Source organism: Bubalus kerabau, chromosome 8, assembly GCF_029407905.1.
Source record: "Bubalus kerabau isolate K-KA32 ecotype Philippines breed swamp buffalo chromosome 8, PCC_UOA_SB_1v2, whole genome shotgun sequence".
Taxonomy (NCBI): domain Eukaryota; kingdom Metazoa; phylum Chordata; class Mammalia; order Artiodactyla; family Bovidae; genus Bubalus; species Bubalus kerabau.
The window spans coordinates 18693479-18708150 of NC_073631.1; the positions used below are offsets into that span (position 1 = coordinate 18693479).

General features: G+C 37.4%; 1 protein-coding gene and 1 pseudogene across 4 annotated transcripts in view; one reads left to right on the forward strand and one right to left on the reverse strand.

The window, feature by feature from the left end:
- Positions 1 to 14672, forward strand: part of UMAD1 (UBAP1-MVB12-associated (UMA) domain containing 1) — a 260313-nt gene that overhangs the window by 150059 nt on the left and 95582 nt on the right. The gene's annotated exons all lie outside the window — the stretch shown is intronic.
- Positions 10400 to 10458, reverse strand: LOC129659725 (uncharacterized; annotated as a pseudogene).

Below are 14672 nucleotides of genomic sequence, written 5' to 3' on the forward strand. Positions count from 1 at the left end.
GTGCACCAAACTCTTCTGGCGGCTCCTGCCTCTGATGAACCTGAGAGAAGCCGAGTTGGGGAAAGTCAATGCAAAGGGGCGAAGGGTGGGCTGGAAAGGTAGACTAGCTATCAAGGAATGTCTGGGGCCAGGTTTTAAGACAAGAATGATGATGAAGAGCATCGGAGAAAAGAGAGCAGCATGGTGCAGAGAGGGAATTACTGGAAATTCTAATCTTTTCTAATCTCTTTTAATTACTGGAATTAAAAGATCTGAATTCAAGTTCCGGCTAGCCAAGTATTTTGGGAAAGTTGTTCTCCCAGCTTCTATTTCTTCATGTGTAAAGTGGAACTGGGACACCTGTTCCATGTACCCAGCAGGTTGTGAATCTTAGAGGGAAAAAAACAAACAAACAAAAAAAAACCCAGAGTGAGAATTTTGTTTCCTGGGTGTAATTGTGGAATCACTTGACCCAGACCCTTTTGTGTCATTTTTTTTTTCTTTTTTGGAGATCTTGGCAGCCAAGAAATGGGAATGCAGCAAGGATTAAATCTTACTACAAACGTGGGTCCTTTCTCTGTAAGTGTTCTCAGAGCTCCTGGATGATCCCATTACTTCTCTCTATTTGATTCTTGATGGATCAGTACCCCCTGCAACACCAGTTCCAAACCCTTTCACCTTCTTAAGACCCAGCCTCTGCCCCTCCTTTCTCAGTCTCAGTAGATAAACTCCTCCCCTACTTTGCCAGAAGGGCTTTCCTGGTGGCTCAGACTGGTAAAGAATCTGCCTGCAATGCAGGAGACCCAGGTTCAATCCCTGGGTGGGGAAGATCCCCTGGAAAAGGGAATGGAACCCATTGCAGTAATTCTTGCCTGGAGAACTCCATGGACAGAGGAGCCTGGGGCAAAGTCCATGGGATGGCAAAGAGTTGGAGACTGAGTAACTAACACTATCTGGTCTTTCCCCATGGCCAGGAAACTCTCTGAGTTCAGTGTCCTGTGGTTTTTTTGTTGTTGTTGTTCATTTTCATTCCTAAAATTTTTAAGAGTGATTTGAGCCTTTTCCCTCTTCACTCTCCATACCTTCTTTTGATCTATTTCAAATATGACTTCTATTTCATTGTATTGAAACTCCTGTCTTGAAGGCCACCACTGATGTCATTGTCAAATCCAGTGACCATTGCTCTGTATTTGTTGGTTTCTGGGCAAAGTTCCACGTAGATGTTGACAGCCTTAACTCTCCTTTAATTGCAGCCATCTTCCTCTTTGGCCCTTTGTGTCAGTACCTTGCTCCTTCTCTTCCAACTGTCACTGACTGCTTTCCTTTTGCTTCCACCCCTAAGAATAGATATTCCCTAGGATTCCATACCAAGCCCACAATATACAAAAATTAATTCAAGTTGGGTGATAGGCCTAAATATAAAATCCAAATCTCTAAAACTGATTAATTAAAAGATAGGGGAAAAGTCTTTGTGACCTTGGATGAAGATTTCTTAGATATAAAAAGCATGCTCCATGAAGGAAAAAATTGATAAATTATATTTCATCAAAATTATATATTCTGTTTTTAGAAAGATATTGTTAAGATTAGAAAAGCCTCAGATTAGGAGGAAATATTTGCACAACTTATCTGATAAAGAACTTGTATCTGAAATATAAAGAACTCCAAGTTTAATAGTAAGAAACAGCTTCGTTTTAAGCAGTGGGCAAAAGATTTGAATAGACACTTCATTAAAGAGGATATAAGGATGACAAGCACATGAAAAGATGCTCAGTATCATTAGTTAATAGGGAAATGGAAAATAAAACCACAATGAGCTACTACTGTACCCCTCAGAAAGGCTAAAATTACGATGCCAGAGGTGGCAAGGGTGTGGAAGAATTGGAATTGCTTGTATTGGTAGTGAGGATGGGAAATGGTACAGCCATTCTGTCAGTTTATTAAAAAGTTAATCATGCATCTACTACATGACCCAGTCATTGGACTAGGTATTCTACCCAAGAGAAATGAAAGGAGGTGCTGTTTGTTTCCATTTATATAAAAATCTAGAAACTGGAACCTGTGGTGATGGAAAGCAAAGTCGTTGTCTGGGGATGGGAGTGTGGTGGAGGAGGAATGGGTTACAGAGGGGCACGAGGAAACGTGAGGTGGAGGGTGTGTTCATGGTGCTGAGTGTGATGCTGCTTTAACAAATACATACATACGTCAGAATTCAGACCTGGGGCTTGAAAATGTGAGTTTGTAATACATTACTTATATCACGTTAAAACATTTAATAGAACCTCATACTAAAAAGGATGAATATTACAGCATGTAAATTATCCCTCAGTGTCCCTGACTTAGAAAAGAAAAAAAAAGGGAAAATGAAATATGGGGATTAAAGCTGCAAAATACTTGTAAAAGCTAATCTTGAAAGGTTGCATGCTGTATGATTCCATGTAGATAATATCCTTAAATGACAAAGTTACAGAGATGGAAGACAGATGAGTGCTGCCAGGGTTTAGGGTTGGAAACCACGGGGGAAGATAGGTGAAAGTTACACAGGAATTTTCAGTCCTATTTCTGCTACTATATAATACATAATTAATGAATCTATAGTTATCAGAAAATTAAAGAGTTTCTTTAAAAAAATATTTTCGATATTATTGTGTTCCCTAACATGAAACAAAAATAACATGCCTAAAGTGATCAAGTTTTTAGATCTTATTAATGGTTACCATGCAAACACTAGAAACTGTGCTTTTATGGAAATGATGGTGGCTTAACATTGCATCATTGCAGATAGAAGACATAGCAAGAATCACTTTCAATTTCTGGTTCCCTATCTGAATATTGAATGCCTTAATTTTCTTTCTCAGAGATTCTTATTTCTATTTCTCTGACTAGATAATAGATACAGATGGTTCAAACATACATAAAAAGGGATACACTGAGAAGTCTTATCCATCATCTGTCTCCCATCCACAACATATTCCCCCCAAATTAAACAACTGTATACTATTAATTTCTTGCATATTCCTTCAGAATTTCCTTTTGTCTGTACAAGTAAATATATCTTTTTTTAACCTTGCTCCCTGCTGTTACATAGAAGGTAGTTTACTTAGTGTTTTGCACCATACATTTTTTTGCTTCACAGTCATGTCTTTGGAAAGTTTCCATTTGGTACATATCTTCTTAACTCTTCTTCTTTTAACAGCTGCATAATATTCCACTACATGGCCATGCTGCACTTTATGTACTGGTCCTCTACCTGTTGACATGTTGACATTTAGATTATTCCCAGACGTCCACTTCTGTAAACAATATTATAGTGAATACCTTACATGTATGTCATTAACCTCTTGAACAAATATATGCGAATATATGAAATTTCCAGTATTGACTTCTTAACCTGGAAAAATAATCTTATATGGTTTAACCTAAAATCTGCCGAATACACTCTTAGGTGTGTAATTATTTGAGATGAAGTGTCTCGTGTCCTTTTGATTTTTGGATCCACTGCCAGATATGCATGATTATTGGATGCTTAAAAAAGGGAGTGGAGAACCTTCACTTAAGTGTCATTCAGTATACCGAAGGGGAAAACTTCTCTAAGCCCTTTGCAGTAACTTCATTAAGTAACATGTCTAACCCTGATCCAGCTGTGTCAGGCTTCTTTGCCTCTAAATGAAAGCCTTTACTCTCTCCTTATTAATGGCCTAAGAACAGAGCTCTGTAACCCTTTTTCTTTCCCTAAGGGGCATTGCAAAAAATACCTTTTCATCCGCTATCAGTGTTAGTTAGCCTCCAGTGTGCTTTGTAATTATTGCAGCTTAAGTATCATGACATTAGGTTTTGACATCATGTTCTCTGAAAAAAGGTGGTTTTCTTTGTACACATGGCAAGTATGTCCTTCTACACAGCGAGTCAGCCAGTTGGAGTCTTGGATTCTCTAACACTGATTGTGAGTTTTTGTGAGTGAGCAGGAGATGGTGGTGGTGGTGGTGGTGGTGTAGTCGCTGAGTCATGTCCGACTCTTTGCGACCCCATGGACTGTAGCCCTCCAGGCTTCTCTGTCCGTGGAATTCCCCAGGCAAGAATACTGGAGTGGGTTGCCGTTTGCTTCTCCAGGGGATCTTCCTGACCCACGTCTCCTGCATTGGCAAGCTGATTCCTTACCGACTGGGCCCCCAGGGAAGCCCGGGAGCAGGAGATAGTAAACATGGCAAGATTTAGCACTGGTGAAAACAGATGAAGGTGGATAATCAAAGATGTTCATTGTACTGTTCTTTCAGAATTTCTGAAGATTTAATATTTTTCAAAATACAAAAGTTGGGAGCAAGCATATTCTTTGCCGAGATTGTGTGCTGTGAATCAGGAGAGACTGCTGCGTTACCTGTTACATTCTGTTTTTGTTTTGCTGCTTCTAGATCTGAAGACGTCTTAGAAACTCCACCCCTAGACTTAAAAGATTGTGATGTTAGCAGTTTATAGTTATTGAGCGTTTCTTCTGTGTCACATGTTGGGCTCAGCATTTTATGTGGACGAGCTCGTGTAAGCCTCTTATCAATCTATTATTACCCTCTTCATTTTTCATATCAGGCCACTCAGGGCCTGTACGATTAAATCACTTGCCTCCGGTCACACAGCTCGCCTGTGATAGAAACGCTCCTTGCAACCAGACTGGCTATCATTATACTTGACCTGGACCTCGCTTGACCCAGTTGCTCTTTATTTTGGCCTGAAGTATTTTGAAGTGAGAGACAGGTTGTCCTCGGGCTGAAACTCTTACAGTTGACTGATCCAGATAGCATGATAATCTGAAGGTCTCTTGAAAGACTACAAATGGGGAAACATGGAGAGGGAAATTGAGCTCCTTCTTGACACAGTAATTTGAAAAGCTCTATGAAAAAGGAGAGCTTTGTGTACATATTAGCAGTCAAAACCTTCCCACTCCTTTTCTGGGTTTGCCTCTTCGGTGTACACTTACCCGTCTTCTGAGGGACATTACTGCTTGTTTTCTGTATGTTTTCTGTCCCTTTCCCTCTACTGACTCTTTTTCCATCAGAGATTAAACAGGTTTAGGCTTTTCCTGTCTTGAGACCACTCATTCCCCTTTACTCCACATACACCCTGCCCACCACCATATCTTCACCCCAAGCTTTCCTAACACATGACTCTTAGAAGACACCATAGGGAGATGTCTTTTCCTGTCTCTTACTAGCTCCTCAAATCCTCCCCAGCCCCCCAACTTATACCAACCTGTTTTCCTTCTAGCAGTTGTTCTTTGCTATTCTTTTTTCCCCAAAACCAAGACTCTTATTTTATATACAGTATTGTACCCTGATTTTTCCTTTTTAATAGACTTTTTCTCATGTCATTAATTTTGAAGAGTTTCTTATTGATGAATAACTTACAGAAACATATACAAATGATGAGTTCAGTGACTTCATAAAATGTTGTTAGCATCCACATCAAGAAATAGAAATGATAAAGTCCTAGAATCTCCCCCCTCCCAACTAACTCCTTTTAGCCACTTCACCCTACTCCCCCAAATTATCTTGACATGTAACAGCACAGATTGTTTCGTGTGTATGAAATGTGTGTCAGTGAATCATATGGTGTGTACATTTTGTGTCTTGCTCCTTCACTAAAAATTATTATGTTTGTGAATTCATCCATAATACATGCAGTTGTAGCTCATTATTCTTGTTATGAAATTTTCTATTGTGTGAATATACATTAATAAGTTTTAAAACAATGTTTGGAGTTATATATTATTCCATTGTATGAATATTATTTATTCTATTATTTTGGCTAGTTTTTCACTATTAAAAATGTCTATAATGAATATTTTTGTATAAATAACTTATAAATAATTGTTTATACAAAATATTTTTGTATAAATAACCATTCCTTAGAATAAATTCTACAAGTGCATTTGCTATCTAAAAGAATGTAAACTCTTTAAATGTTCTTGATACCTATTACCAAATAGCTTTCAAGAAAAATTTTACTGGTTTCCTTTCGTACTAACACAGTATTGACAGATAGGTATTCAATAAAATTTTGTTGACCTGAACTAAATTCACTGAATTCTTTTATATCCCAGGATCTATTTCTGAGTTTTCTTTGTCATTGATTGGTCTTTACACTTCAATGTTGTTTTAATTAATTTAGATTTTAACAATTTAACAGTGTATAGGGCACAAATCCTCCTCTCCTTCTTATTTTTTTTCCCCAGAAATTATCTGATTTTTCTTCTTTAATGTTTACTGGTTCAAACTTTAAAATACATTGCCGAATTCAGTAGATATTTCATGGAATTACCTCATTGGTATTTCTATACACTTACCTGGGAAGAACTGACACATTTATGTGTATATAGTCTACCTAGGAATAATTCTTTATTTATTCAAGTATTTTTATTTTTATTTTATTTATTTATTTTTTAATTTAATTTTATTTTTTAACTTTACAATATTGTATTGGTTTTGCCATATATCGAATGAATCTGCCACAGGTATACACGTGTTCCCTATCCTGAACCCTCCTCCCTCCACCCTCCCCATACCCTCCCTCTGGGTCGTCCCAGTGCACCAGCCCCAAGCATCCAGTATCCTGCATTGAACCTGGACTGGCGACTCGTTTCATACATGATATTATACATATTTCAATGCCATTCTCCCAAATCATCCCACCCTTTCCCTCTCCCACAGAGTCCAAAAGACTGTTCAATACATCAGTGTCTCTTTTGCTGTCTCGTATACAGGGTTATTGTTACCATCTTTCTAAATTCCATATATATGCGTTAGTATACTGTATAACAGTATACTGTGTTTTTCTTTCTGGCTTACTTCACTCTGTATAATAGACTCCAGTTTCATCCACCTCATTAGAACTGATTCAAATGTATTCTTTTTAATGGCTGAGTAATACTCCATTGTGTATATGTACCACAGCTTTCTTATCCATTCATCTGCTGATGGACATCTAGGTTGCTTCCATGTCCTGGCTATTATAAACAGTGCTGCGATGAACATTGGGGTACACGTGTCTCTTTCCCTTCTGGCTTCCTCAGTGTGTATGCCCAGCAGTGGGATTGCTGGATCATAAGGCAGTTCTATTTCCAGTTTTTTTAAGGAATCTCCACACTGTTCTCCATAGTGGCTGTACTAGTTTGCATTCCCACCAACAGTGGAAGAGGGTTCCCTTTTCTCCACACCCTCTCCAGCATTTATTACTTGTAGACTTTTGGATTGCAGCCATTCTGACTGGCGTGAAATGGTACCTCATAGTGGTTTTGATTTGTATTTCTCTCATAATGAGTGATGTTGAGCATCTTTTCATGTGTTTGTTAGCCATCTGTATGTCTTCTTTGGAGGAATGTTTATTTAGGTCTTTGGCCCATTTTTTGATTGGGTCATTTATTTTTCTGGAATTGAGCTGCAGGAGTTGCTTGTATATTTTTGAGATTAGTTGTTTGTCAGTTGCTTCATTTGCTATTATTTTCTCCCATTCTGAAGGCTGTCTTTTCACCTTGCTTATAGTTTCCTTTGGTCCCATTTATTTATTTTTGCTTTTATTTCTCATATTTTGGGAGGTGGGTCATAGAGGATCCTGCTGTGATGTATGTCAGAGAGTGTTTTGCCTATGTTCTCCTCTAGGAGTTTTATAGTTTCTGGTCTTACATTTAGATCTGTAATCCATTTTGAGTTTATTTTTGTGTATGGTGTTAGAAAGTGTTCTAGTTTCATTCTTTTTTTTTTTTTTTTTTACTATTTTTAAACATTTTATTTATTGATTTATTTTTTTAAATTTTATTTTATTTTTAAACTTTACATAATTGTATTAGTTTTGCCAAATATCAAAATGAATCCGCCACAGGTATACATGTGTTCCCCATCCTGAACCCTCCTCCCTCCTCCCTCCCCATACCATCCCTCTGGGTCGTCCCAGTGCACTAGCCCCAAGCATCCAGTATCGTGTATTGAACCTGGACTGGCAACTTGTTTCATACATGATATTTTACATGTTTCAATGCCATTCTCCCAAATTTTCCCACCCTCTCCCTCTCCCACAGAGTCCATAAGACTGTTCTATACATCAGTGTCTCTTTTGCTGTCTCGTACACAGGGGTATTGTTACCATCTTTCTAAATTCCATATATATGCGTTAGTATACTGTATTGGTGTTTTGCTTTCTGGCTTACTTCACTCTGTATAATAGGCTCCAGTTTCATCCACCTCATTAGAACTGATTCAAATGTATTCTTTTTAATGGCTGAGTAATACTCCATTGTGTATATGTACCATAGCTTTCTTATCCATTCATCTGCTGATGGACATCTAGGTTGCTTCCATGTCCTGGCTATTATAAACTGTGCTGTGATGAACATTGGGGTACATGTGTCTCTTTCCCTTCTGGTTTCCTCAGTGTGTATGCCCAGCAGTGGGATTGCTGGATCATAAGGCAGTTCTATTTCCAGTTCATTCTTTTACAAGTGGTTGACCAGTTTTCCCAGCACCACTTGTTAAAGAGATTGTCTTTAATCCATTGTATATTCTTGCCTCCTTTGTCAAAGATAAGGTGTCCATATCTGTGTGGATTTATCTCTGGGCTTTCTATTTTGTTCCATTGATCTATATTTCTGTCTTTGTGCCAGTACCATACTGTCTTGATGACTGTGGCTTTGTAGTAGAGCCTGAAGTCAGGCAGGTTGATTCCTCCAGTTCCATTCTTCTTTCTCAAGATAGCTTTGGCTATTCGAGGTTTTTTGTATTTCCATACAAATTGTGAAATTATTTGTTCTAGCTCTGTGAAGAATACCGTTGGTAGCTTGATAGGGATTGCATTGAATCTATAGATTGCTTTGGGTAGTATACTCATTTTCACTATATTGATTCTTCCAATCCATGAACATGGTATATTTCTCCATCTATTAGTGTCCTCTTTGATTTCTTTCACCAGTGTTTTATAGTTTTCTATATAGAGGTCTTTAGTTTCTTTAGGTAGATATAGTCCTAAGTATTTTATTCTTTCCGTTGCAATGGTGAATGGAATTGTTTCCTTAATTTCTCTTTCTGTTTTCTCATTATTAGTGTATAGGAATGCAAGGGATTTCTGTGTGTTGATTTTATATCCTGCAACTTTACTATAGTCATTGATTAGTTCTAGTAATTTTCTGGTGGAGTCTTTAGGGTTTTCTATGTAGAAGATCATGTCATCTGCAAATAGTGAGAGTTTTACTTCTTCTTTTCCAATTTGGATTCCTTTTATTTCTTTTTCTGCTCTGATTGCTGTGGCCAAAACTTCCAAAACTATGTTGAATAGTAATGTTGAAAGTGGGCACCCTTGTCTTGTTCCTGACTTTAGGGGAAATGCTTTCAATTTTTCACCATTGAGGATAATGTTTGCTGTGGATTTGTCATATATAGCTTTTATTATGTTGAGGTATGTTCCTTCTATTCCTGCTTTCTGGAGAGTTTTGATCATAAATGGATGTTGAATTTTGTCAAAGGCTTTCTCTGCATCTATTGAGATAATCATATGGTTTTTATTTTTCAATTTGTTAATGTGGTGTATTACATTGATTGATTTGCGGATATTGAAGAATCCTTGCATCCCTGGGATAAAGCCCACTTGGTCATGGTGTATGATCCTTTTAATGTGTTGTTGGATTCTGATTGCTAGAATTTTGTTAGGGATTTTGCATCTATGTTCATCAGTGATATTGGCCTGTAGTTTTCTTTTTTTGTGGCATATTTGTCAGGTTTTGGTCCTAGGGTGATGGTGGCCTCATAGAATGAGTTTGGAAGTTTACCTTCCTCTGCAACTTTCTGGAAGAGTTTGAGTAGGATAGGTGTTAGCTCTTCTCTAAATTTTTGGTAGAATTCAGCTGTGAAGCCGACTGGACCTGGGCTTTTGTTTGCTGGAAGATTTCTGATTACAGTTTCAATTTCCGTGCTTGTGATGGGTCTGTTAAGATTTTCTATTTCTTCCTGGTCAAGTTTTGGAAAGTTGTACTTTTCTAAGAATTTGTCCATTTCTTCCACGTTGTCCATTTTATTGGCATATAATTGCTGATAGTAGTCTCTTATGATCCTTTGTATTTGTGTGTTGTCTGTTGTGATCTCTCCATTTTCATTTCTAATTTTATTGATTTGTTTTTTCTCCCTTTGTTTCTTGATGAGTCTGGCTAATGGTTTGTCAATTTTATTTATCCTTTCAAAGAACCAGCTTTTGGCTTTGTTGATTTTTGCTATGGTCTCTTTTGTTTCTTTTGCATATATTTCTGCCCTAATTTTTAAGATTTCTTTCCTTCTACTAACCCTGGGGTTCTTCATTTCTTCCTTTTCTAGTTGCTTTAGGTGTAGAGTTAGGTTATTTATTTGACTTTTTTCTTGTTTCTTGAGGTATGCCTGTATTGCTATGAACTTTCCCATGCTAATCTTCTCTGTATCATTCCAATTTTAGTATATGTGCTGCCGAAGCGAGCACATTCAAGTATTTTTATTAAATGTCACTCAGTAAAATTTATAGGTTTATTCTTACAGGATCTCTTCTCTTAAGTTACTTTCATATATTTTATATTTTGTGACTTTCTGGGATTAAATAATTTTGAAAGTTATTCAGTTTATATATTCATTTTGTCTTCTTCCTCTTTACTGGGCTCTTATTAATACTAACAGTTTTTGTTTGAGTTTAGCACCATAAATGCTTTGGGGATTGGGGCTATTTGATTTCTAAATTCAGAAAAGGAGAAGTTGATACCTGGAATAAAGAAATAGAAACAGTAATGTGGAAAACTATTTTTAAAATAGAATTGTAGAACTCTGGTCATTTGGAAAACTCCCATTTTTTTTCATGCATTGAGGTATTGTCTTTGTCAAATTCAAACTGTTATCTCAAGCTTACATTTTTGAATGAAGAAGCAGATTACAAAGTTAAACATAAAATTAATGAAAAAATTTTTAAACATGAAAATCTCTCATTTAGGCACATTACTTGTATGATGAAAACCACATCATTTACCATTTGTGTTACTCTGAATTTATTTATTTCCATTCTTTCATTTAAAAAATTTCCACTTATCTGTTCTTTGTTCTGCTTCTCTGTTTCTTTTTAGATATATAGTAGTTTGGGAAGAAGGGAAGAAATCTTTTTTAACACTAATGGAAAATAAACTAGGGTGTAAACAAGGGAAAAGGAAAGTTTTCAGTTTTGCTTTCAGAATTTTTCCTGTGTACCTTTCTCATGTATTTTTCCTATGTATTTTTCTCAATACCTTTCTGTTGTAATGGATGATTCTCATGATCCTCTGTCTCCTTATACCATTTATCTATCTGAAACCTTTAAGACGTGTCCATGTGTGATACACATATTTATGTCCCAGGCTGTCTTTTATATCACTTCCTTCTCAGAGGTAAGACAGTATGTCTGGGCTTCCATTGTAGCTCAGGTAGTAAAGACTCTGCTTGCAATGAAGGAGACCTGGGATTGATCCCCTGAATCAGGAAGATCCCCTGAATACAGGATCTTACGTATCACTTCCTCCTTAGAGGTGAGACAGTCTGTCTAGGTCATGTATATAGAAGCTATTGCATATACAGTGAAAATAGAAATTTCTCAGTTGAATAGTTGACTTTAAATTTTTTAAGCCTTTTATTTGTTTTATTTTCTTTTTTATTAATTTAAACTGTAGGGTTTTTGTTTACTCTTAAGAATAGTTGAAACTTGAGCCACCCTGTAATCAGAAAATAACACATTAATCCTAGTTAATCCACATTATTGTCCTTCTGTGCCTGTATCAGCAACAATCACAGAATGTCTGGCATATAATCTCTTGTGTGGACACAGACTCACAGGCAAAGCCTAATCTAGAAATGAAGTGTCCTCTTTTGAGATGGTAGTTTTGCTGATATGTAGGAAGAGCCAATGTAGAGTCTCATTTCACCCTTGTAAGAGAGAAGCTGGTTGTAGTATCTTGTCTTATTTATAAGATGAAACTAGGTCAGGTCGGTTACAGATAGTTATAACGCACTCTGGCCTGTAAGCCAAGGCTGGTGTTATTATTGAAAGACATACTTCCTTTGTCAAAAAAAATTCACCCTCTCTGTGTGACAGTAGAATTGGAACATTAAGAAGTAAGAATCCCGACCTTTTGTAAAAAGAAATGATCTTTTTAAAAAGGCAGAATTCTGTTAGGGGTGTTTCTGTGGGTGTTTTTTTTAAGCGTTGGGGCTGGGAGGTGAGTATAGAGTGGACGATAAGGACATCATGTTCCTGGTCTCACTTGTAAAATGGAATTGAAGGCAGAGGTGGAGGGCAGTAGCCAGGACAGTCTCAAAGGTTGCTTTCACGTCTTAACTACCAGATCTTAGTTTGAAAGATGAACTCTTGTAAATTGTAGAAGTAAAGTGATGTGCTTTCATTAGACAGATGTAAAACTGGTTCTCAGTCCTGAAGGAGAAAATAGAAATGAGACATCAGAACCAGAAGCAGTCACACCAAACATCTGCTTAAAAACCGGTAACAAAACTGCTCCAACGGGCAGCGCCCTGCGGTACTCACCTTGTTGTGCACAGTGGTATAACTCGGTCAGGACTTCTGGTTAAGCAGGATGAAGCCAGAAATAGACACTGTACTCTGTTCTCATTCAGTACATTCACAAAAAGGGGGCTAAACAAAGAAGAAATTTAAGATGATAAATGGATCTTATTTGCCTGTGAGAGTACGCCATTCTAAAGGTGGATATTGTTCATGGAGAGAATTCAGAATTAACTCTTTCTAATTCTGTGTGAAGGGGCGTGGGTCTTGAGTAGGAATATGGGTCTGGAGTAGGGTTGTGGGTCTTGAACCCAGAGTTTAGTTTGAATACTGGTCCCACCACTTAGCCATTTTGTGATGCTCAGGACTTTGAAATATCTTTTTCATTATTTATAGTTTGAAATATCTTTTTCATTATTATTTTGTTAAATAAGCAAAATTATTCCTTCTAGCTGTTGCGAAGAAGTTTGCCTCTCCATTCATGAAACTGTCACAGCTTTATTGAAAAGTAAGAAAATCATTTTTGCTTAAAATCTGAGGAAAAGTTCTGTATAAGAAAATAAATGAGATTAGCCTGGTGACACATTATTGTATTCTCTGAGTGTATTTTAAAATTTGTTCCTGCTCCTCCTCCTTAGAAAGATTCCTTATTTATCTAAACTGTGTTAAGAGTTTTTGTTGCTACGTAAAAACATCCCTGGGTAACTGCACATACTGCATTCACTCACTTGTGAGTAAAAATGGTGAAAAGGATAAAAGATTAGTTAGTTCTCTTTTGGTTGATGAGTTAAAGGGACCGTTGAAATCTCTACCACTGTCTCTGTCTTTATCTTTAAATCATATCTCTGTACTCTAACCTTCCTAACTATTCCTCTCTTTTCTGTTTATTTTGAAATAATTTTAAATTTACAGAAAGTTTGCAAAAATATACAGAGATCTCTTTGTTTTACCACTTGATAGTAAATTAGCAATATTATGTATCATTACTTCCAAACACTTGAGTGTGCAAGGATATATCCTACATCAGTGATCAAAATCAGGAAACTAACCATCAAAGCCATGGATGCTTCATTTCTGTTTTGTCCAAATGATGTACTTTATAACAAAAGGATCCAGTTCAGTATCGCATGTTACATTTAGTTGTCTTGTCTCTTTAATTCCCTTCAGTCTGGAATAGTCCTTAGTCTTTCCTTGACTTTAAATAGCTAGACACTTTTGAAGATTACAGGCCAATTATTTTGTAAAATATCCCTCAGTTTGAGTTTGTGTGATGGGGCTTCTCTGGTGGCTCAGGCAGTAAAGAATTCGCCTGCCATGCAGAAGACCTGAGTTTGATCCCCAGGTCAGGAAGATTCCCTTGGAGGAGGGCATATCAACCTACTCCAGTATTCTTGTCTGAAGAATTCCATGGACAGAGGAGCCTGGTGGGCTACAGTCCATGGGGTCTGAAAGTGTCAGACATGAATGGGTGACTAACACTTGGGTGTGGGTGACATGTCCTCAAAATTAGATTTGGATTATGCTTTTTTCTCAGGAGTATCACAGAAATGATGTGTTGTTCTTACTGTATCATATTGGGTAGGACACAGTTCTCCTTTGCTACATTTTTGTTGTTGTTCAGTCACTCAGTTGTGTCAAACTCTTTGTGACCACATGGACTGTAGCCTACCAGGCTCCTCTGTCCATGGGATTTCCCAGGCAAGAATACTGGAGTTGCCATTTCCTTCTCCAGGGAACCCACATCTCCTGCATTGGCAGGTGGACTTTTTAGAGCTGAGCCACCAGAGAAGCTCTAGGGCCATTAATCATCATTTCTTAAGACTGTATCTACCAGATTTCTCTGCCATAAACTGCTCATTCTCCCTTTAAAATCAGTATTTGGGAATCGAATCCACCTGTGATGCGGGAGACTGGGCTCGATCCCTGGGTTGGGAAGATGCCCTGGAGGAGGTCATGGCACCCCACTCCAGTATTCTTGCCTGGAGAATCTCCATGGACAGAGGAGCCTGGCGGGCTACAGTCCATGGAGTTGCAAAGATTCAGGCATGACTAAGCACAGCACGGCATTTTGAGATTATGTAATATACTTTTCCTTATCAACCACCCAAACTTAGATAGCTTTAGCATCTATCTGTGTTTTTTGGCTGAATTATTGTGATAGTAGT